This window comes from Lissotriton helveticus, assembly GCF_964261635.1.
Source record: "Lissotriton helveticus chromosome 1_1 unlocalized genomic scaffold, aLisHel1.1 SUPER_1_unloc_63, whole genome shotgun sequence".
Lineage (NCBI taxonomy): Eukaryota > Metazoa > Chordata > Amphibia > Caudata > Salamandridae > Lissotriton > Lissotriton helveticus.
The window spans coordinates 524780-549405 of record NW_027611707.1 but is presented as its reverse complement, the minus strand read 5'-3'; the positions used below and the strand labels follow the sequence as shown (position 1 = coordinate 549405).

Here is a 24626-nt window from a genome sequence, read left to right as displayed (position 1 = left end):
GCAGTTCTCATCCACAGGCCCTCTTTAATCTGCGGTTGGCGCTATCTGTCCTCAGCGCATGCGCAGTTGTTCAACCACAGACCCCATGTAGTTCAGTCCCAGTGTTACACAAAGGCATCAGAAACCTCACCAGGGCTAGCGAGGGTGCCAGACCCACAGCAGGGACCACAGCACCCATATTAAACGCCAGGTGAGGTCATGAGATAGAAAGATTGAACACCTAATTATTGTATAGCTAAACATAAACAACAATCATTGGCATAGCCATTAGGTTTCTCCTTTGTGACCATATAAGTGTTTAGTTATCCAGCACAATATCCTTGGCGCAACAACATCAACTGTTGCATGGCTAAACACGTATAAGGTCCCAAAGGCAAGACCTATTGGCTATGCCAATGCTTGTTTTGATTGGTTCCTGTTTGTGCCTTTTAGAGATGCATGCTTCTGTTTCGTTCTCCTGTCTAACTACTTCCGCCTTTTGTTGATCTAGGTCACAGATACAAACATTCTCCCGGAGGCCGCAAAGTTTGGTCTATGGTGTGACCAAGGGCCGCACTGATGCCAGCGAGGTGTAAAGTCGAGGTAGAGAAACAATGCATGTATATCTAGTGGCTGCCTTTAAGAATGAAGGTATTCCTAAAGTTAAAGGCTTAGTTACTTCCTTTTCCTAACTGCAATTAACCTTTAAATTAGTGTTTGTTGTATATGTACGTTTCTTTTTCATGTTAGTGCTGAGTCAAGTAAACGGCAGCCCAGTGCTGCTGCTGCCCAGGGCTCAGCATGTAAAGACCCGGAGGGCTTTATGCGGTTCCCGGGCCGTACTTTGAGTATCACTGATCTAGATCCTCCCTGGCAACCGCACCAGCTACATATGTATTTCCATATTCTTCAAAAAGGGGTCAGGGTTGAGCCGAGGCCAGTGTATCTCCTTTGCTCTTGGTGGTCCCATGGGAGTAGCAGCTGCTCATTCTGCTAATCCGTCCTTAACTTTCCAGAAGGGTCAGAGCAGACAGACTAGCTGAGCCATTCTTGGTTACTGAGTGAGTCTGTTACATTTTTGCAACATTTCTTCAGCAAGTCTGTTTATTCCTAATGTATGGTGACAAGAGGATCAGATCAGATTCTTCCTGTTTCTCTTGCTAAGCCATAGCGCGTTCATTGGGGGGAGTGGGCGGGGTAGAGCTGGGGCTGCCCTTCAAGATGCTCACACCCTGCACAGCTCAAGAAGCTGCCCTGGCTTAACAAGAGAAACAGGAAGAATCAGAGAAACAGACACAGGTCCGACACACGATACCAGAGAGTACTAACTGAGAACATGCTTGTTCGCACAGTCTTTTTAAGCCAGAGTATTTTGATTGATTCAATGTATCGCTTTTAAAATTACTCTGAATGCTTCTAAGACAATCGCATTTTAAATTTAAAGCTTTTTGAAACAAATGTTTTTTTAAACTGAAATTGACTTGAATTCTTACTCACTGTGGGGAAGCCTGACCTACGTCGAACAGTAGAACGGGAGCTGGGCCGGGCAGGACCAGTGAGCACAGCTGAGAGGATTCGCCCTCGTGGGGAGCAAGGGACAGGTCAGCGCTCTAGTAGTTAATCAAAAGCCTACTTATGGTGCCCGCAGCACGGACGCGCAGCAGCACACTCCTGATGCGCTTAAGGCTAGCCCACCTGCGTCCGGACACGGTCAAGCGCAAGGAACCATACCGGATTCGTCCCAGAAAACAGTAAGCTCATCACATATGATAGAGCATTATTACTCTCATTGAGATACTCGGGTAGAGCCCATTGTGAGATGACTCTAGCGCCAACAAGCTTGATAGCGAAGAAGATGTCATGCCCTCTCTGCCGGACTAAGTTCAACTCAGGCAAGATTGAAGGGCCACTACAACTAGATAGGCCCACAAGGAATGAGAAATGGGAAATGGGACTTATTAACAGTAGAACCTTGCCAGCACACACCACAGAAATCATAATGCTAATAGAGAATGAAGAACTTGACATTCTCTTCGTTACTGAAATGTGGTTAAAAGACTGGTCCGCCCCTGGAATAATCCAAGGACTAACCCCGGGTTTCCTTATCCAAAGACAAGATAGGATGGGAAAAACGGGAGGCGGGGTAGCAATCATTTACAAAAACGACTATGAATGCATGATATCGTCCGTTGCCACCACCAACAGTGACACTGTACAATTCAGCCTAAAACATCGGCTAATAACTCGTTTTCAGGCATACTGCTCTATAGACCCCCACTCCAGTCCTAGAGGAATTTTCCAGCTTAATAGCAGACATGGTGACCAGCAAGACCTCAATTACATTATTGGGGGACTTTAACTTCCATCTGGATGAACCTGATAATACCACATCAGTTAGATTAATTCATGACATGGGGCCAATCAACTGAAACAACTGATAAACACAAGCACCCATGTAAAGGGTGCCATACTGGATGCCATTTTTAGGTCTCGCATATGCAGTGAGCATACGCTGTATAGGAGGACCTTTAGCCGTTGCTCTGCTCTTTTTGGAAGCACATACTAGTGCTTGTGGCGGCAACTGCCTTGAGGGAGCAAGCAGGGGCGCGCCACAAGCACGAGTATGTGCTTCCAAAAAGAGCTGACTCCGCACACACGCACGCTAACATTCTAACGTCCCGCAAGTGCACGCATGCACTACTTGCATCTTCAAATGGCTCTTGCTTTAACAAATCTCATCAAAGATCGCACTACCACTGATGCACGCACTTCTATAGGGAGAATATTTGAATGTGCTTTACTTAAACAAAACCTGTTCATTCAACAATGGCTCAGTGGATGCGCAAGCATCAGCCAGAGCTCGCTTTGAGTGCACTTTTGAATAGTTAACAAAATGCCACTTAAGGACAGCCACTGCAGATACTCATGCATACATGAATATCTAGGACAACAACAAGCACCTGTAAAGAAAATAGTTTTTGCAAGCTTGTTTTATACTCAGACTTTTGAAGATGCCTTTCGGGAGTTCAGGAATTGTTGCAAGATTTGCTCCCACTTCCGAGTAAACAACCAGAGAGGTCTCGTCCGTGGCATAGATGCATTTTCAGAGTCTCAGAGTCCTGTAATTCAATCTCTTTATTAGTTTAAAATGAGCAATAAACAGTTAGTGTAGACTCGTACTAGGGTTTGCCTGCAACACGAGTCAGAATAGAATAATATCATATCTCTTCAGAATTACTAACATGCATAGATGGTGCCTTCAGCATGGCAATGCACAACATTGATGCCATTTTTACACCCACTATTAGAGGCCATGATTCACTGTATATTTCCACTGCCGCTCTGATCCTTGACACAAAAACATTTTTTAATAATTAGAAAGGAAACACCAGAGCAACACTACAAAAACAGTAGGAAACGATCTTGCACAGGCAACATTTATTTGATTATATGTATTAACCTATTTTAAAATACGGTGTATAGCACTGTACCAAAGGAAACACCAGTGCAACACTGAACAAGCATTGGCATAGCCAATAGGTCTCGCTTTTGGAACCTTATAAGTATTTAGTTATGCAGCACAATATCCTTGGTGCAACAGCATCAACTTGTGCATGGCTAAACACTTATAAGGTCCCAAAGGCGAGACCTATTGGTTACGCCAATGCTTGTTTCAAATGACCCATAAGCTAAAAGTAGGCACCCCTATACCAATGCCATGGTCGGATCGTTATTTCATCCCTTTTACACTGGAAAATCCACAGACTCCACACACCAGTCACAAACTAACCGGGATTAAGGATGAATGGCCAAAATCCCTAGCTGACAACGTAAGGATTGAACTAGATGACCAGGCCTGACGGATGACGTAGAAGAGGCCAACAAGATTTGGGCTGACTGGCTCAACAAAGTTGCAGCCCAACACCCACAGAAAACCAGACAAATAAACTTGATGTTAGGATTAAAGCCCCATAGTTCAATGAGCAATTAAATGTGACAAAAAAATCATGTAAAAGAATGGAAAAGTTGTGGAGAAAAAACTATGATCCCGCCATCAAAAGTCAATATAAGGCAGCTATTAGACAATATCCTAGGGAGATGATCCAAGCACAGACCAAATTCTTTGAAGAAAAAATTAATACGGCACACAACACACAAATGGGTTTCCGGCACACAAACACACAAATGGGTTTCCGGCCCCAACATAGCACAGAGTCAGCTCTGTTGGTGGTAACTGAGGAACTAAAAAAGTGTTAAACCAGGGGTGCACTGCGGCCATCCTGCTCCTGGATCTGAGTGCCACATCTGATACAGTTGACCATTGCACATTGATCGATAGGCTAAAGGAAGAAGGTTTCACAGGCACAGCAATATAGTGGCTCACTTCATTTCTGAAAGACAGAGTTGCTGGTAGAGAACTATCTATCCGATACCCTCCAACTACCGTGCGGAGTCCCACAGGGCTCTGCACTGAGCACCACACTTTTTAATATTTACATGCAACCTCTTACAGGGATAGTACAAGAATTTGGTCTATCCATAGTGTCGTACGCGGATGATACACAACTTGTATTATCAGTGACGAATGACCCCCACTCCCTACACAACAACCTAGGGCCTTGCATGACACGAATAGCTGAATTGATGTGTAAATAGTCCCTTAAACTGAATGGGGATAAAACTGAACTTATGTTCCTGGGAAACAAAACAGTCCCCAGGAATCTTATAAGCTGGCCTACTCAGTTGGAAGAACCACCAACCCCCAAGACTGCCATCAAAAACCTGGGAATCTGGCTAGACAAAAATTTTAAGCATGGAGACCCAAGCAAAGAAACTTTCAGGCAAATGTTTTGGCTTACTCCATATGCTTCGTAAAATTCACCCCATCCTACCTGAACAATCTCGTAGAATTGTGATCCAAGCATTAATCGTGTCACAGCTGGCTTACAGGAACTCGCTGTATCTGGGCGCACCAAAATACGTCATTAACCGGTTGCAGGTAGTGCAGAATGCCGCAGCAAGAACCCTGATACAAATCCCTTAAACAATTGAGAGAAAAACAAGGACCCCCTGGGTATCAGTAATATACAGACTCCTAGGGCAGGGTAATAACCAGTGTGAGTAGAAAATCCTAGGACATCCACAAAATAAGTGACCAGAGAGTCTGGGACCAGTGGAGAAAAGAATTAACGAAAAATGGTGTGTGTATTTAAAAATATATATTTAATTTAACATAGATAAAAATCATATAGAGACTCCAACATATAAGTCAAACTATATGATATAATAAAATCGTAACATATAAAAATCTAGAACACAATTCAAAAACAATAAGTAAAAAACATATACATCATATTGACATTATAAATCACAATGAATTGCAAATGATTATACATATAGAACCCAAAGATGACATAAGAAATACTGCAAAATAAATTATAGAGACTTGACGCGCGTTTCGGCAGAGAAAAATCCGCCTTCCTCAGGAGTCATAGGTGAAACTATTTGCAGTGTTGTCTTTCAATTCATTAGTTTAAAAAGGATCGATGATGACTTCTTAAAAAACATCTACACAAGGCCACTTGATATAGGCTAATACCTAATATCCTCACAACGTGGACATTGGGGCCCAGGGTATCTGGATGTTTCACTTGGAATGGGCGTCCAAATGTTAGCATATGATCATGGCTTAGGGCGTACAGCTGATACTTCTTCGATCGCAATTCATTTTAGTCTTTTGATCCAAAAACGGGTCGGAATGCCGGGAGAGCTTTAGTGGCTTCAAGCTAGCAAGTGAATGCCGACAGCAAGATGGTGCTGTTCCACGTATTTAAATATTGGCAATTAGTTGTGGATAGTTGCCGGACAGTGAAGTGGTGTAGTTCCGAGCATTGATTGGTAGCTATAAACGAGAGAATTCTCGTGGGCTGCAGGATAGTGCAGTTCCAGGAGCTACAGAGTAGCAAATGAGCCTCGCCGGTCACCACTTCACTGTCCGGCAACTATCCACAACTAATTGCCAATATTTAAATACGTGGAACAGCACCATCTTGCTGTCGGCATTCACTTGCTAGCTTGAAGCCACTAAAGCTCTCCCGGCATTCCGACCCGTTTTTGGATCAAAAGACTAAAATGAATTGCGATCGAAGAAGTATCAGCTGTACGCCCTAAGCCATGATCATATGCTAACATTTGGACGCCCATTCCAAGTGAAACATCCAGATACCCTGGGCCCCAATGTCCACATTGTGAGGATATTAGGTATTAGCCTATATCAAGTGGCCTTGTGTAGATGTTTTTTAAGAAGTCATCATCGATCCTTTTTAAACTAATGAATTGAAAGACAACACTGCAAATAGTTTCACCTATGACTCCTGAGGAAGGCGGATTTTTCTCTGCTGAAACGCGCGTCGAGTCTCTATAATTTATTTTGCAGTATTTCTTATGTCATCTTTGGGTTCTATATGTATAATCATTTGCAATTCATTGTGATTTATAATGTCAATATGATGTATATGTTTTTTACTTATTGTTTTTGAATTGTGTTCTAGATTTTTATATGTTACGATTTTATTATATCATATAGTTTGACTTATATGTTGGAGTCTCTATATGATTTTTATCTATGTTAAATTAAATATATATTTTTAAATACACACACCATTTTTCGTTAATTCTTTTCTCCACTGGTCCCAGACTCTCTGGTCACTTATTTTGTGGATGTCCTAGGATTTTCTACTCACACCACAAATCCCTTAAACAGCAGTCGGCCAGGGCAGTCCTGAGGACACTTCACTGGCTTCCAGTCCAGGCGAGGATCAAGTTCAAGGCACTGTGTATCGCCGACAGAGCCATGAATGACAGAGGACCGGCCTTAATCCAAAAATTGGTTACACACTATACACCGAGTAGGACCCTAAGCTCATCAGAGGATCTTCTTATGCAACAGGGCAGAATAAAAATAGAAAAATGGGGAGGAAGGTCCTTCAAGCACTTGGTTACCAATGAATTAGCATTCAGGAAAAGGCTCAAAACTTTGCTCTTTCCCTAAAAACTCCTGATCTCAGGCAACTTGACTTAGTCACCATAGTTCTGTTTCTCTTAGCGCTGGGAAGCCTAAGGGCAGCTATGCACCTTACAAATACATAAACATCTTCTTTGAGCCTCTTGTCACAATGCATTTAAGAATAAAAAGACTCACAGAAGAAATGTTGCTAAAATGTAACCGACTCACTCAGTAACCAAGAATGACTCAGCAAGCATGTCTGCCTCCGACACTTCTGGAAAGTTATGGAAGGATTAGCAGAACAAGCTGCTTTTATCCAGAGCAGTGAATGAAAGTCTGCGCATAAAAAGCAAGTTACATTGCTATATTGTTTAGACAAAGAAGGTTTAAAACAATATTGTACTTTGCCATGATCAGAATGTGAAGCATGATAATACAAAACAATATGCAGTTCGAGGTTACAATATGAATACTTGACATCCTTCATTTAATTAATTCTGGCCTGAGAGATCCTGACAGCCTGGGGGCAGGAGGGCGTCCATGTTTTTTGCAGGGGGGAGTTGGGCGAGGGCTCAAGTTTTGTTACACTGCTGACCTGCACATAAATTTAATACACAAAACGTTGTGAGTCAGCTCTTGTCACTGTGCCTCTTAGAGTGCTCCTGAACTTGGAAATTAATTATCTGCTAGCTGCAGGAACATGAGTTATCCACAGAGCACTGTCAGGGAAAGCCATAAGCAGGAGCTAACTTAAAGAAACAATTCTAATCCCATTCAATAGTGAGAGGACGGAAAGTAGCCAATCCAATCCCAATCCAAAAGACGTTATTCGTATAGCATCGTATCCATAAAAGTAACACATGTACAGGATAAAAACCACTAGAACACTATATAGATAGCAATGTCCAATCCATAATGTAGCAAAATACAGTAAACCTAAGTAAAGTGCATATTGTGAATAGTACTATACGAATGAATCAGTCGACATATGTTATCTATCTGATCATATGTGACTGTTCAAAAATATATGTAGGAAGTACTGTAAGACAACTACGCATCTGTATTCTGGAATATCGGAGGGCTGTCTTAAAAAATGATCAATCCTATGCAATCTGTTCGCATGACAGCAGTTCTACCCTTCCCAGGTCTAATTTTAAGTTCCATGCAATTGAATGTGTGACAATTGATGGAAGAGGCGGGGACAGGGAACTTCGCTTACGACAGAACGAGGCCTGTTGGATCTGCAAATTGAGAGCAGTATCCATGGGCCTCAATACTGATCACGAGCAACATTATCTGCTGTAATTGATTGGCCCTGACCAGTGGTTCCCAAATATTTTGGACCCGTGGCTCCCTTGACCTAATTGGCAGTTGGCCGTGGCTCCCCACCATTTTTTTACCGGTGGGTGGGTGGGGGAGGATTTAAGCCTGATCTTGGGAGTACTTCCTGTTGTCTTCCTTAAATTAATTGGGATGCAATGAAGGTATTATAATCATATTTGTAACTAAATAAGATAACACTTGTTTAATAAAAACTCGTTAAGTGTGAAACGATACAAGATTAATAGCCAAACATTAAATGTAAGCAACTTCTTTCTAGCATGAATTATAATTTTGAACAATTCTCATTTAAAAATACCATGGCTAAAAATATAAAAATCTGATGCTTGCATGTTGGAATATTCATTATAATCAGCTCCAATGTAATAGCTTTATCGGTTTGTATAAAGTCCGTTCATTTTCCTGCTTTTATGCGTGCAGTATATTAAGTGAACCAACTCATGTTGTGTGGGCTGGTGTCGCTGTGGCGCCCAAGTGATCCGCATATAATGGGAAACCGCAGCATGCAGTAAATACAGTCGGGGGGGGCACCAGTGATCTGTTGGAAGGACTCATGATCCAGCAGGGTCCCGTCCCCAAACAATGCTCCTACACCCTCAATCCCATTCTGTAACCATGGGTGTAGTACCTGCCTGGTAATCCTACTTTGAGGTATCGGGATACCCAGCAGAGGAATGTTCGTCGCATATGGCTTTGTCGACGAGGTGTATGCCAGTGCTCTTCTCCAGCATATTAGGGCTGTGTGGAGAAGCGGGTGACTGTCCAAAGGGATCCTGCTTTTTGGCAGCAATAGTGAGTGTAACTCTCCACGAGCCAGTCTCTCCGGCGTGAATTCAATCTCATGCAGGTTCCTGCCGGCTACCCAGTAGGAGAACTATTTTCTTTATAGTTAATTGACTATAGATTATTAGCCATTGCCTTTCTTTATATTTACTATTAAACACTCAGTAGGCTTTAGTCAGGAGGGATCCGATGATGAAGCATCCTACATAATGCAGGTGAGGGTTTCCATCTTTTTAGCATTATATCTTTGGGATTGTTTCTGTGAAGAATAGCCACTACATATAAAAAATAAGTTATTGCTCCCTGGATCTATGGTGGTTCCCAATCAGAGCTTTAAGTGAAATGAAAAACACGGGGTGGGGGGAGGAATCTCTGAAAGGGCTTTGACCTAAGAAGCATAACTAGGAATCCTTTCTAGGTGTTGTGTCCAATGTAATTAAGGGAGTGTCTTGAAACTTACAAACTAAAATCCTGCGCTTCCTATAGTGTACCTACCAACCAGTATTTTGGTTTATCTCTCTGTGAGATTTCTGTTATTGTATCCAGGCATCTCATGCAGTGACAGGCATGCACGTAAAACGAGCCAAACCTATTGGCATCGCCAGTGCTTATTAGCAACATCCAATAAATGAATAAAATCTAATATTTTATTGTCAATAATTAGAATGTCAAATGTTTCAGTTCTGAAAATATGAGACCATGAACATTATAAAGATATGTGGAAAGGGTCTCAATCACTTCCGTTTTCACCTTCACACCACTGTCCTCTCCCTATGTGTCACTCACGCCGTTTTTCTTCTTACATATTTCTATGCAGTCTACAGAGAGGTCAAGAATTGGATGAGCATTTAGTCTGTCCACTTTTTTGACCTATTGACTCGCACTGCCATCAGCCTCAACTCTAGCGCCCCCATCGTAGTCATGAAACTGAGCCAAAACATTAACTTATCCAGACACCTAGAAGTTAAATAGTTCATTGTATGCACTAGAAAAGAAAGACATTAGTGGTAATAAAAAAACTAAAGAATTGCAGAATACACAAACCCTGAAAGAGGTAATCACTTTTACCGAATGCTTGATTAAATAAAACATGAAATGCAAACAGGAACTTGTATCGCTGACATGGATTACCTTACAGTCATCGTTCAGAAATCAGTCAGTGATTTCCCTGGAAAATTAAGGACCCGTTTTAAGACATCTACATAAGGACCCATAATAATGACCCGTGTTAATGCCAATGTTAATTACTGCCAGGTCTGATGCCCGGAGGGAGCTGTCCCACTTAAATCCATGTCACCAATCTTACTGTCACATGATATCCCAATAATTGCGTGTTCTTTCATACTTCGACATACTGTGTACCAAGGCGATGTGTCATTTTGGCAGGAACATGTGACACTATAAACAAATTAGCTTCACTGTCCTATTGCAGATGAGCATGTGTGTTTGAAAATATACACATCTTCAATGACTTTCCAAAACAAACACAATAGTTTATAAATGTATACAAATGTAAAATATTCGGTAAAAAGTAAAACGCCAAATATCTAATATTGTGCCTAACTGCCACGTTCCTTTGAAAGGCAAGGAAGACCAAATTTTCTGCTGACAGGGCCTGCTTACAGCGGGTTTAATCTCGACGTTCATTTGCATCAGACGATCTAGCCATTGTGGTCGCGGCGCCCCTGGCTCCTCGTTACGGCGCACCGGGGCCCCGCGGCGCACAGTTTGGGAACCGCGGGGTCCTGGCCAATTTATGTACTACCTGGAGTTATCTCGTGTGGTCCTCAGGCCTGAGGTCCATCTGACAATACATAACTGAATTAGAAGTACCTAGGTAGGAGTAGGTCAATGAGTGATATGAGTTTCAGTTTTTTTGTCGCATAAATGAAATATTCTTCACAGAAATATATGGGTGAATTTTTTGTATATTTTCTCTTCCTACGCTTATAAACTGATGCGGTCATAACCCAATCATGTATATTCAGTTTTCCATGTGTAATAATATAATATTGTATATAGTTTTTAATAACATACAGTGCTTCAGGCGCTATTATGAGGCACTTTATAGAAGTAGATTAGAGGACGGGGACCCTTCCATCGACACTTTCCAGGATGAGCTGGAATTGCCAGGACTGGCAATTCCTGAAAAACTGGCCTGGATACAAGCAGCAGAAAGTAAGTGTATTGTTCTAACAGCGAGTGGGTTCAGCTTTTAATGGGGTGTATTTAGCCAATATCGTATCTTAAGGCTTCGTTCTCCTAGAATGAGCACCTATTCCTCGGGGCTGCTACAACTGATATCACGTGTACCGCGCCTCCAATACAATTGTTAACTATGTTTGCCACAAGTGTTCCGTTATGACTGCACAAACCAGAGTCCACTGCCACTCGATGGCTCTGCTATATTCATTTAAACTGTGACCTGACATTGACCACCCTTACTAGGCTTTGCATGACGTTCTGTACAGCATGGGACGTATTTAATTGACACGGAGGTAGTTTACCCATCACATTCCGTTTACACTGACCTAGAATGCTTTTATGGGTCACCCAGACTTTATCTACCCCACACACGATGGCTCCCATGTATTCCATTTATACTGTAACTGGACAACGGCCACACCCACTTGGGTTGACCCTGTCGCCCATGTGGTAAGAAACTCTTGCGCACCACAGAGTGTGCTATTAATTTCTGAATACTATTCTTCCCTCCCCAGCCTTCACATTCTTGGCTTCTCCCTTGATGTCAAACCCACCGGGTACTGTTGACACCTTAGATCTCTAACCTTTAGGTGAGTAACAGTACTACCGGTTCTGTGATAAGTTTTAATGGAAACTGCTGCTACCAGCTTTTTACTTCTTTTTAACACATACTAGTCACTATCTTCACTAGTATGTCACTTGTTCACAGTGTGTTCACAGTCACAATAGGGTCACATTTTGTTACTTACCTGTAGTAATGTTCTGCTTTATCTCCCCCTTCCAGGCAAGAGCAGTGTCAGACAGGTAGTACAAGTTATGTGCTGTATTTAAACTGATACTATTTATTAGATCATGTTTTTGTAGATTGTAGTTTGTTATTAGGTCCTGAAGAATCGCAGTTAATATACAAAAAGCGAGAAACATGTCGACCACACCATTTGCACTTAAGCCTTGGTCACCCTGGGAAACCACAGTTCCCATGAGCACCGGCTATCCTTGATTTTACCTGTGACAGAGGACCACCAGAATAAAATTGTTTTCCGGTACCTTGTGCCACATTTTATCTCCACCCACACTTTCTACTCTGTCCTGGCCCCTCACCCCCCCTTCACCCATAGGCAGTTGGATAAAAGATCTCCGATAAAGAGCCCCTCTTTGAGGTGAGCCCGTTGGACATTGCACCGCCTGCCCAACGAGGAGCATTACCTATGATGAAGCATGACACTCGCAAGGGTGTGTGAGGCCATTATATTCAACAAATTGGATACCCAGGGATGGTCCTCCATTGAGCACTAGCCCCTTCACCCTAGTGACCAAACGAAACCCCCCCTTCCTCCTTCCCTTAGGAACAGCCCAGTCATCTCTTTTGTTGTCCACGAGGCAGGTATGCCCATTATCCCCGTTACTGTTCGCCTTGGTGGTGGAGCCCCTCACTGTTAAGATTCGGACAGGTCAACACTACCGGGGCCTGGATAGCAGAGAGGGACAACCTTGTATATCGCTTTACGCAGACGACTTACTGCTATTCCTTGAGGACGCTGATAGGGCAATGTCAGGTGCAGAGAGCTTACTCTCGGACTTTGGGGACGTCTCGGGCCTGAGAGTTAATTGGTCCAAGACATGCCTGTTCCCGGTAAGACATGGAGAGACTAGGCCAGACATGATTTGAACAGTGAGCTGGGAACCCACCTGCCTGAAATACCTAGGCGTACACCTTTACCACACGGCGGCAGATACACTAGAGGGAAATGTGGGCCGCAGTGTGAGAGCGCTAAGAGGTAGTATGGCTTTTGGGACACCCTTCCATTGTCGGTGACAGGCCGCATTTCCCTCTTGAAAATGGTGGCACTTCCCCGTTTCTTATACTATTTTAGGACACTGCCGGGGTGGATACCTGGCTCCACCTTCAGATTGCTGAAATCGATGGTGGTATCTTTTCTCTGGGGTACGGGCAGGCGTAGAGTTGCGCAGGCGACGCTAATGTGGCCCAAGGCCGAGGGAGGACTGGCGGTCCCAGACTTTGAACTATACTATCTAGCAGCTCAATTGCAGCTCTTCAGGCAAGAAGTAGCGAGGGTATTTCGAGGACCGGAACACAGGAGGAGAGGGGGAACACAGCGCTACGTCCTTTCATATATTGCTTTGCAGCATAAACTAGACCCCCGGGACCTTCTGAAAGAGGAGACAACGTTCAAACTCTGTTGGAATCGTTCCCAACGCAGGGCGGGGGTGCTACATCCATATGCGCCCGAGATACCGATTGGAATGCTGACGGCATTACCGCACGGCGGAGATTGGTCGCAATTACAACTCTGGGAAGAAGCAGGACTGCAAGTGGTAGGGGATCTATATGAAGACGGGGCTCTGCTACCCTACCAGACTCTCCAGGAGAGATTTGATTTACCAAGGGGAGGTTTCTTGCTGCACGCAGCGCTTACTAGAGCGATTCAGGCACACTGGAGGGAGAGGCTGCTGGAGCCTAAGACGTCGATGGCCTGCCAGTACACCATGATGGCGGCAGGAAACTTCAATGCGGTCACGTGCCTCTATTCCAGGATGGTTCATGGAAACCTGCTGCCCCTGGCTGTATTGAAGGGAAAGTGGGAAACTGACCTAGGTAAAGATATCCCTGAGACGGCTTGGGCGTAGATAGTGCTCCAAGCCTGACAGAGCACGCGGAACGCAAGGTTTCAACTAGTGCACTTCTATATCCTCCATAGATCATATTTGACACCTGGAAAGATCCAGAAAAATAAAGTAGAGGAGGCAGCATGTCCTAGATGTACGAGAGTGGGGGGGAGTGATGGGACTTTACTGGAAGGAGGTTGGGGATACTCTGAATGAGGTGACAGAGAGGCGACTAGAGTTCGATATGGCCATTAGTATAATACACTGGTTCCCCCACACGTATAAGATTATGAGCAAGTTTATAGATATGGGACTTCTATTAGCAAAAAGAGAAATTACGAAACGTTGGAAAGCGTCAGCGGGTCCCACCAGTAAAACATGGAGGAGCGAATTTCTTAAATGGGCCACCAGTGAAAGTGCGCTGCGTTATCAGTTGGTGCGCAGGCGAAATGACGATAAGGCGCTGGATGCGGCGGCTGCGTGGGAAGCGCTAGTCCAGGCATTGCGAGACTATGAGTCACATGACGATGAAGAGGGGCAGGCCACGGATGGGGGGATAACCCTGGAGCAGGACGGGTACATTGCATAACTCATCACATAGTTACTCCTAGGAATGTATGGTAAAAGAGGACAGAGATGGCTACCTGTGTCGTCGGTGGGGAATGAGGGAGGGGGGAGGAAACTTACAGTTTTCATAGTATTTCAGTGTAGGACCTAAGTTACGAAGGTTTCCGTTTTATCCGATGCACAGCTTGTGAAGGGCTCACATATCCTCATATCATGTACTGTATAGCTGATGGGGAGCTTTTGACTGTCCCTTAGTGAGTATGTTGGTGTTGGTGAAAAGCAAGTATGGATTTGTATATGTTTGTACAAAAAACCAATAAACTACGTTTTTAATAACATACATGGTATTGAGTTCTAAAAAAATAAAAAAAATAAAAATGAAGAAAGAATGTATGTCCTTAGGTGGGCATGCCTATCATAGTGATGCCATAGTAATCAATATTGCCTCACAACAGGTGTCCGTTTCGTTGGAGCGGATCTTTTTAATAATGATCTTTAGTGACAACCTGCAAATAATAAGTACATGTTATGTTTTAGAAAACTCAATGATTAGTGCTGGAATATAGCAATACTCTTATTGGCATGGTGAACTTGTAAATAATGATGTTCTTAGGATGTGTTTTGTGCATGTATAGAGCCTCTCTATCACGTGCCAATATTGCCCTTGGGCCATGACAATACCCACTTAGTATGGCTGGTTTTGGATACTTGGACAGGATGGAGAGTCTTAGTCCAACGCATATTATTAAGAATGGTACTAAGGCAGCAGTTTTGGATTTAAAAAGCACGAATCGTGTTAACCATGGTGCAATAAATAGGCACTCATGCAAAGCACATTACAGGATGATGTGTGATTGATCCTCCGTTTTTCATGATTAGTGAGGTGATCAGGTAGTTGACTTGTATCCTTTGTTCACATTCATACAAGTGCATTAATCCATTTTGTACCTATTGTGGTACAATAAAGTTACGCCACAACAGCATTGAATAAAAAATAACAGCTATACGGTGTGGGACACGCTGTTGTTTTCTTACAAGTTACTGCTGACTCCGTAAGTGACATCATGTGACGCAAGGTAAACCAATCATGGCGAGTGTCTCATGGTATGCTTATGGCTGTAATAGTAAACTAGACGTAGATGGATGCTACGGGCATCCGTCAGGTCCTCATGTGATCGAGCAGACGGGTGACGGCAAATCTAATCTGTGTGTGATTGGTCGGCGTTCATTTCCACTCACAGGCGGTGAGATGAATCATGGTATGCACTGTTCAGCTAAACCTGTATAAAGGATTAACAGGGTCGTGTTACGCTGCAAGAGAGGCATTTTAACCCCTTCACTGCGGCGGCTATTCCGCCGCAGTGCTAAGGGGGCGGGGCGGCTGCGCGACGCTCCGGTGCTCGTGTCGGAACCGCTCCATTACGAGCCTCGGGCGCGCTGTGCTTGTGACGGAACGGTTCTGTCACGGCCCCGCCCGCCCAATAGAACGCTCAGCACAGGCGCGGAATTCGCGCCGCGCAGGCGCGGCGAGCGGGACGTGATGGAACCGTTCCGTCACAAGCACAGCACACCCGAGGCTTGTGACGGAACGGTTCCGTCACAAGCATGCAAGGGGTTAAATAGTTGGTTATTTGTGTTTTGCTTTACCCATATTGAATTATGAGGCAGGATGCATGAAGTGTCAATCCCATTTTAAAAATGAATGTACAGCTCACCGGATATTTGAAGTAACGGTATTATAGTTTTATATTTAAAAATGATTCCAGATAGCGAATAGACTAGAGGCGATGAAGGATACTTTCGCATTTCCAGCGCTATACATAAATGAGTTTCTCAGACATTGGTTCTCTGAAAATGCATGCGAGGAAAATCACGTCACATGCACAGTGCTATCTTAACGGGACAGTTAAAATCAGGCGCCGTCTTTTAAATATACTATACTATACTACACTAAAGTTTAGTAAAGCGCAAACAGCTGCCCCAGCGAAGAGGCGTCCCGGCGCTAGAAAAACCACAGGCCCTAGCCTGAGAGTGGAAGGTAGAGAGGCGATTTAGGGGGGGGGGGGGAATAGGTGTGTTTTAATGGCTTTTCGGAAGGCAGGTAAGCTTTCTAAGGAACGGATATTTTGTGGTAGAGCGTTCCAGAGCTTGGCTCCCAAGACCCTAAAGGAACGGCCGCCCATGCGGCAAAGTTTTATGCGAGGAACGCACAAAAGGTGTTGGTTAGAGGATCGCAGATTACGTGACGGAGTATAAGGATTAAGAAGAGATTGAAGCAGTGTTGGACTTCCAAGTTTGAGGATTTTAAAGGTCATGATGAGGGTTTTAAACGTAATTCTGGATTCAACAGGTAGCCAGTGTAATTTGCGAATTGTAGCTCTGGCCGAGCATCTGCGAGGTAGGCCGACTAAGGCTCTAGCCGAAGAGTTTTGCACGCGTTGCAGTCGTGCTATCTCTCCTTTGTTGTTTTTAGGACACAAGGGAACCCAGTAGGGGACCTTCGGACCGTGGGTTACTTAACTTATTTCGAAGAACAGGGGTCCTAAGGAATCAAGATATAACAAAAAATAGCAATATAGACTACAATAAGTACTATATTTTTGAAACACGTCCAGCCGGGCGTAAGTTTATTCATAAGATAACATGAAGTTGTGTTGGCCCAAGAGGAGGCCAAAAATAGTGGCAAGATAGGGTACAGTCCTGTACCTATCCCGAAAGGTTAAGAAAAGATAAACCAGGAAGAGGGAGATAGAACAAGGAAAAAACTTTTCAGGCAAAGCAAGAAGTTTTTGAGCCAATAGGTGACTTGTAGTTAAAGTAAATACAGTTACAACAAATTCACCCTGCAGTGCCAACAATTTCAAATAACCATATTAAATAATATGCTACACTGCTTATTGCGTCGACGTTTCGATCCCTAAGGGCTCATAGTACAATGGGATCATCATCAGGACTATTTTTACAGTTATTGCCTGCAATACATAAAGCCATATGGTGTGGGCTTTGGAAACCTGGAGAGATAAACCTGTAATTGGCCGTGTTAACGAGGTTCCCTCTGATGGATCCTCGTGGTTGCTAGCTACATGTGTTGTAGCAGGGCGTCAGAGGGTTTAGGCGATCTTCATTTTGGGTAGGCTTGGATTCAGACCGTCCTGTTGCTTGCTTCCCAATTGAAAGCAACGGCGGGTTGGGCGAAGCTCGATCGGCTTCTGCCCCCTTCTTGGTTACAGCGCGAGTCCGCTGTGTGTAGACCCTCAAGGGCCAGGCTTGTGGGGATGGCTGAGATTCAAAACCGTCCAGTAGCTTGCTTTCAAATGAAAGCAGCGGCGGGTTGGGCGAAGCTCGATCTGCTTCTGCCCCCTTCTCAGTTGCAGCGTGGGTCCGCTGCAACTGAGAAGGGGGCAGAAGCAGATCGAGCTTCGCCCAACCCGCCGCTGCTTTCATTTGGAAGCAAGCTACTGGACGGTTTTGAATCTCAGCCATCCCCACAAGCCTGGCCCTTGAGGGTCTACACACAGCGGACTCGCGCTGTAACCAAGAAGGGGGCAGAAGCCGATCGAGCTTCGCCCAACCCGCCGTTGCTTTCAATTGGGAAGCAAGCAACAGGACGGTCTGAATCCAAGCCTACCCAAAACGAAGATCGCCTAAACCCTCTGACGCCCTGCTACAACACATGTAGCTAGCAACCACGAGGATCCATCAGAGGGAACCTCGTTAACACGGCCAATTACAGGTTTATCTCTCCAGGTTTCCAAAGCCCACACCATATGGCTTTATGTATTGCAGGCAATAACTGTAAAAATAGTCCTGATGATGATCCCATTGTACTATGAGCCCTTAGGGATCGAAACGTCGACGCAATAAGCAGTGTAGCATATTATTTAATATGGTTATTTGAAATTGTTGGCACTGCAGGGTGAATTTGTTGTAACTGTATTTACTTTAACTACAAGTCACCTATTGGCTCAAAAACTTCTTGCTTTGCCTGAAAAGTTTTTTCCTTGTTCTATCTCCCTCTTCCTGGTTTATCTTTTCTTAACCTTTCGGGATAGGTACAGGACTGTACCCTATCTTGCCACTATTTTTGGCCTCCTCTTGGGCCAACACAACTTCATGTTATCTTATGAATAAACTTACGCCCGGCTGGACGTGTTTCAAAAATATAGTACTTATTGTAGTCTATATTGCTATTTTTTGTTATATCTTGATTCCTTAGGACCCCTGTTCTTCGAAATATCTCTCCTTTGTTGGCGCCTAGGAGGAGTACATTGGCGTAGTCCAATCGCGAGAGGATAGTTGCTTGTATAATAAGTTGGCGGACTTTAGCGTCAAAGAAGCCAAGTATGTGGCTAAGACTCCTCAACAAGCCAACACAGTTGCCAGCCACTTTTTTGGTATGGGTCTGATAGTTAAGTGAGGCGTCCATCCAAAATCCTAGGTTTTTAACTAGGGTTTTGGGGGGTGGAATGGTGCCTAAGGAAGACGGCCACCAGTGCTCATTCCAGTGGCTGACGTTTTTACCAAGGAGTAGCACTTCTGTTTTACCAGCATTGAGCTGTAAACAGTTGTCCGTCATCCATTGGGCTACTGCGGAAAGACCGTCTTTAAATCTTGAGGCCAGTATGGAAGGGCCTTCCGAGAGAGTGATGGCCAGCTGTGTGTCGTCGGCGTACGACACCAGTGTCAGGCCCCACTCTTTGGCCACTGCTGCAAGAGGTTGCACGTAAAGGTTAAAAAGGGATGGGCTCAACGCAGAGCCCTGCGGAACTCCCTGTGCAATGGGATGAGATTTAGATAAGAAAGGGGGTGCTGAGACCCGAAAGGATCTGTCCTTGAGGAAAGAACGGAACCACTTTAAAGCAAGGCCAGAAACTCCGAATGTCTCCAGACGATTAATAAGAATGTCATGGGATACCGTGTCAAAGGCCGCGCTGAGGTCGAGAAGAATCAGCGCGGCACTCTGACCGGCATCTAGAATCGTCCGGAGGTACTCGGTAGTGGCCAGGAGAGCAGACTCCATACTATGGCCCGGTCTGAACCCATTTTGAGATGGGTCCAGGATGGTATTATGGACCATATGTTGGGAGAGAGCGCTGTTAGCGTGGGCCTCTGCGAGCTTAGACAGCCATGGAAGCAGTGAGATCGGTCGGAAATTTTCCGGTTTAGATGGATCTAGCGTGGGTTTCTTGATGATGGGTGAAACCCACGCTTGCTTCCAGGCAGATGGTACACTAGCTGAGGAGAAGGAGAGATTCAAGATAGAGGCCAAGGAAGGCAGAAAAAAGTTAAGTGACTTCAAAAATTGAACAGGGCGCATGGGGTCTGACGGGGAGCCAGTTTTGACTTTGCGGCACAATTTGGTGAGGTTGTCAAAAGAGATTTCTGGGATGTGGGTCAAAATAGTACAGTTGGGGGAAGGATTGGTAGCTTTGGAAAGGTTTGGGGAGTGCTGAGGGAACGATCTGTAGATCTTTTGAACTTTGTCGACGAAGAACGTGGCGAGATCATCGCATTGTTGGGCAGAGGAGATGCTGGGGGAGGGGGATTTGCAGCTCTGCAGTTCTTGAACCAACTTAAAAACTACTTTGGCAGGGGTGGGGCTCGAATTATTTTTATCTGCGTAAAAGGCAGTTCGTGCGGCACGGATGGCTTTGTGGTACATTTTTTGTTTCAATAGATAATTAATTTTGTCTTCATTGTTAACAAATATTAGTTTTCTCGACATAATATGTGAGGAGAATCTCTTTTTTCGTGCACTGTGAGATGCAAACGTCATAGTTAATACTAGAAGATGTTTTCTCAATGATGGCTCATTCATTTTGCTTCACAGAACGAACTGAAGAGATAGTGATTTACACTAAACTTGTCGGGAGCCTGAAACGGCCAACTAGCAAGCAAGGATCCAAATTGTTGATACTGCGCAGAAATGTCTAACCTGACAAGGTATAGCAACTTGCTATGTGGTGTTTTGGGTCATATATACTGGACATAGGATGGCGAATATCTAAGCCATGCTACTAATGATCAAGTAAAAAGATGATGGTTGTGGGCGTAACAGAGACTGCTACTTTTCTTCTCCAGGATTTCTGTGTTTGAATTGTGTTTTGGTGGACTATCCATCGTCTTGCAAGGCACGCGGAATAAAGGTTTCCACGTCAGGTAAATAAAAAATCATTGTATTTTATGGTTGATGTGTTTTAAATTTCACCTAGTCACTGGTGTTGAGTTTCAACAAAAACACAGGTCTAATATATGACTTGTGGAGTTGGTTTTTGTGCCAAACTGGCTTTTCTCCCTGGCTGTGACCTAGATAGTTAGTTGTGATCACCTAATGTGTTGTACAACTAAATGGGTAAAGATACTCATTTAATAGTTGTTGTTCTATGGGGTTTTGTCCTAACCTCACAAAGACTGATTAGATGTGCTTTTTTGTTGGAATGGGTCATTTGGGTCCTAATACTCTCTGTTTTTGTTCATCTCTTCACAAGAGTCTTGGTTTTTCGTTTTGGTTCCTTGTGTGGGTGTTCTCTTGGCCGATGCTGTCATGTGTTGTGTACCATCAGAGGCACTGTTTCTTTTCTGGCTCAAGAACATTTTCACTATTGCACTTCTGGTGAAGGGTTCATGATCCTATGTGAGATAGGTATTTATGATCAATGATCTGTTTTTTTTAAAAGCCCTGATGAAGCCCTTTAGGGTGAAACACGTTGGCTGTGTGGATCAAGAATAAAAGAAGAATTTTTCATCAAGACAAGTCTCCTTATCAATCTGTATGACCTGTGTGCATATTATATGCTATTTACTTTGTGCCTCTTTGAGCGAGTGTAGTATATAGTTTAATTTAGGACCTAGGATAGTGGATCTACAAAGGAGGGCACAAGCTAGATTACTTAATGAGCCTACATTCAGTGATAGAAGAGTAAGTGCAGCTGTATTTGTTTTCCCCCACTGCCTGTTATGTTCTCTATTTACTATACAAATGACATCACAGATCGCACATAGATTTCCGTGCACCCGTAGCTACTCTCAAAAAGGTGCCAATGCGCAAGATCAATTCAACATTGTCCAATTTAAATTTGCAGTCAATAGCGTCTGTTAAATTAATAGGTGACAATTTTTTAAAATACAGAATCAACAACCATTGTGCATATTTCATATAGTATTTACTAAAGACTTAAAAGTGTAAAAGTGTTTGACCGCTGTGAACATCACATGAACATGGCAGGGAGTCAAGTTTTGCGTTATACCCAAAGGGAAAATAAAGCAAATATCTTACTGTCCCTGCTCTTAGACGGAATAGGAGTCCTCTCTCCCATTGGGACATGGGTAGTGTAATATAACTTGGTAGACAATGCTCAGGGTACGCAATGGATATACATTATGCAACAGTTTCTTTATTCAATTCCCTTTCTAGTCTTTCTGTGCTATAAAGTGTGTACAATGCTGTCTTTAAAACTTTTTTTGTCCATTGTTACAGCTGTGTTCGAATTGGCAGTCTACCAAGGTTAACGCTTTCCAGACTCCTGACTACTCCAGGAAGCCATGGAATATCCATCCCTTTTTCACAGCGAAGACTATCATCTATTATGTCCCTTGTGAGAGAAGCCTCTGGATTCTTCATTTGGATAGCCAAATTAGTGCGGGGCGGGCCCTTATGATGTCTTCAATGTATCCTAATTTCAGTTCGCCGTGACATATGTACAAAGAGGTGGAGATTGGAACGCCCAAGAGTTTTCTACAAAATCTATTTTCCTCTGATTGGACGCAAGAGCATTTGGCAACATTCCATACCTCTGCCCCATAGGTAGCTATTGGTACACACTGGATCTTAAAAATCTTCAAAAAGGCTGGAATTGTTCCCGATCTTTTAGGGCAGAGGAGACTGAGGATTGAGTTAAAAGCCCTCGAGAACTTACTTTTGCAATATGCCAAGTGTTCACACCAGGTGCCGTTCGCAGCGAAGACCATTCCCAGATAAGGGAAAGTAGCAGTGCAAGTTAATTTTTGGTCGCCAACAGAGATAACATTTAAAGGGCATTTCCTTGGCCCACAAGGCATTATAAAACATTTCTTAAAATGTGTGCATAAATCTAGGCCGGACATAAAATCTGTGAAACCTCAAACTAAAGTGCGTAGTGCATTTGGTGTGCGACCAATTAAAACTGCATCATATGTGTATAAAAGCACTGGGAGAGTTTTGCCTTGAATTCTGGGAACATCATTAGTTAGTGGGATCAGTGATTTCTGTAAATTGTTTTTATATATGATAAATAGGAGGGGGGCCAGAACACACCCCTGTCTGACCCCTCTATCTACACTGATGTCATTGGAATCTTCTCCCCCACCACCAATCCTGACCCACGCTTTCAGGTCCGTATTGAGATAGGCAAAAAAATGAACAAGGGCCTCATCCAGTCCATTTTCTAAAAGGATGGGCCATAGACGGGACCTATTGACAAAATCGAAAGCTGAGGACAGGTCCATAAAAGCTAAGTAAAATGGCGAGTGCTGTGCAAAGTGTACTTCCCTATGATCAAATTAAGATTAAGACATTGCTTGTTCTTGCCAACTTTACCCCTGAAACTTAGTTAGTATTGTTCTAAAATCGGATTGTCCTCTGTCTAGGTTAACATTTTTGTGTATAAAACTCTGCCTAAAATTTTAAGGGTGTTATCTATGAGGGAGATCGGTCTATAGCAACAAGGTTGTGTGCAATCGCCCTTTTTAAAAATGGGAACGATCGTGCCGGTACACCATGTCTTAGGCAGTGGGGCATTGGTTAGATTGTTAAAAATATTTAACAACAGTGGGGCCCAAAAATCTGGTTTATTTTTAATAAAATTGATGGGCAACCCATCAGGGCCTGGGGTTTTATTGCCTGTACTCTGACGGATAGCCTCCTCAACCTCGTTTATTGATAATAAGACTCCAGGTGCCACCCTGTTAATAAAAGGGTCGGATTAAAAAGCAGACTCTTGGTAAATAGTGGAAAAGTGACTTTTCCAGGTAGCGTTCATTATGTTGGATCTGATGGGAGTGAACGGTTGTCCCATTGATCTTAACTCTTTAATGGTAGTCCAAAATATATTCCCATTATTTAAGCTGGCAGCATTAATGAGCGCATCCCTGTGCTCACCTAATAAGTATTCCTTCCTATTAGCAATAGCCTCTTATATGTCAACCTTAAGGACTTGACCGAATCATTACACCTAGGGCTTTGAGATAGGGCCTTGCTGAGCTTCCTGTTGGCAATTAGGCACTCCTGATTGAACCATCTAGGTTCGCGCAGTACTGTACAAATGGGTTTAGACAGCAAGGATTTAATGGCCTCACTGAGTTCGGTAAAGGCGCTGATAGCCACTGGGTGTGGAACAGGGCCTCTAAACAGATGATAATAAGATTCATGTTTCCACTAACCATAGAACTGAATCGGTCTGCGTTATTAATGCCTCGCCATACCAGTCTGAGGTTATCTGTGGACGGTGATAGATCTCCAGCACCACATTCTGTCTGAGGCGTTGGAAGTGGAGACATCCGTAATGTTACTTGTATTGGGTTATGGTCCCCAAAGATTGTGGCCATAATTTCTGCCTTAAGCAAACTTGCTTCTAAAGCGGGGGGGATAAAAAACATTATCAATTTCAGATGAACAGACCCTCCTTCTTAATGTCGGTTCAGGGGGCGCATTATCTTTTGTAGTTGCATCAATTTCTATAACATTAATTAAGTTATGGGTGTTCAAATGGTCCATTAGCTCTCTACCCCTATTGCATGTTTGTCTGCTGCTGTGTGAATATTCGCTTGACCATGAGTAAGATAGCTTAGCATTAAAATCGCCCCCAGACAGATTCCTACTGACTTGAAAAAGTCTTTGGATTTTCCAATAGATGCAATACATGTAATCACATTTATAAATGCATATTTGGAAGAGAATGGAAATCATTGTTATAAAAATTAATTATCCAAAAGGAAATTCCCCTATTAAATAATTTGCCTAGAAAATTATTGTTATCTTTATGTACCGTTTTTATGCATCCTCCTGTCTTAATATTGACCCAGATTGATAAGCCCCCCAAATGGTCGACCCTGCTTGGGGGTTGTTGCTAGGATGTTATAA

General features: G+C 43.6%; 1 long non-coding RNA gene across 1 annotated transcript; it reads left to right on the top strand.

Moving 5' to 3' along the window:
• Nucleotides 1-103: 103 nt before the first annotated feature.
• On the top strand, nucleotides 104-22688 carry LOC144806333 (uncharacterized). Its single transcript, XR_013605769.1, has 3 exons — nucleotides 104-190; nucleotides 491-582; nucleotides 21987-22688. It is a non-coding gene; the product is annotated as an uncharacterized LOC144806333 (long non-coding RNA).
• The last annotated feature ends 1938 nt before the right edge of the window (nucleotides 22689-24626 follow it).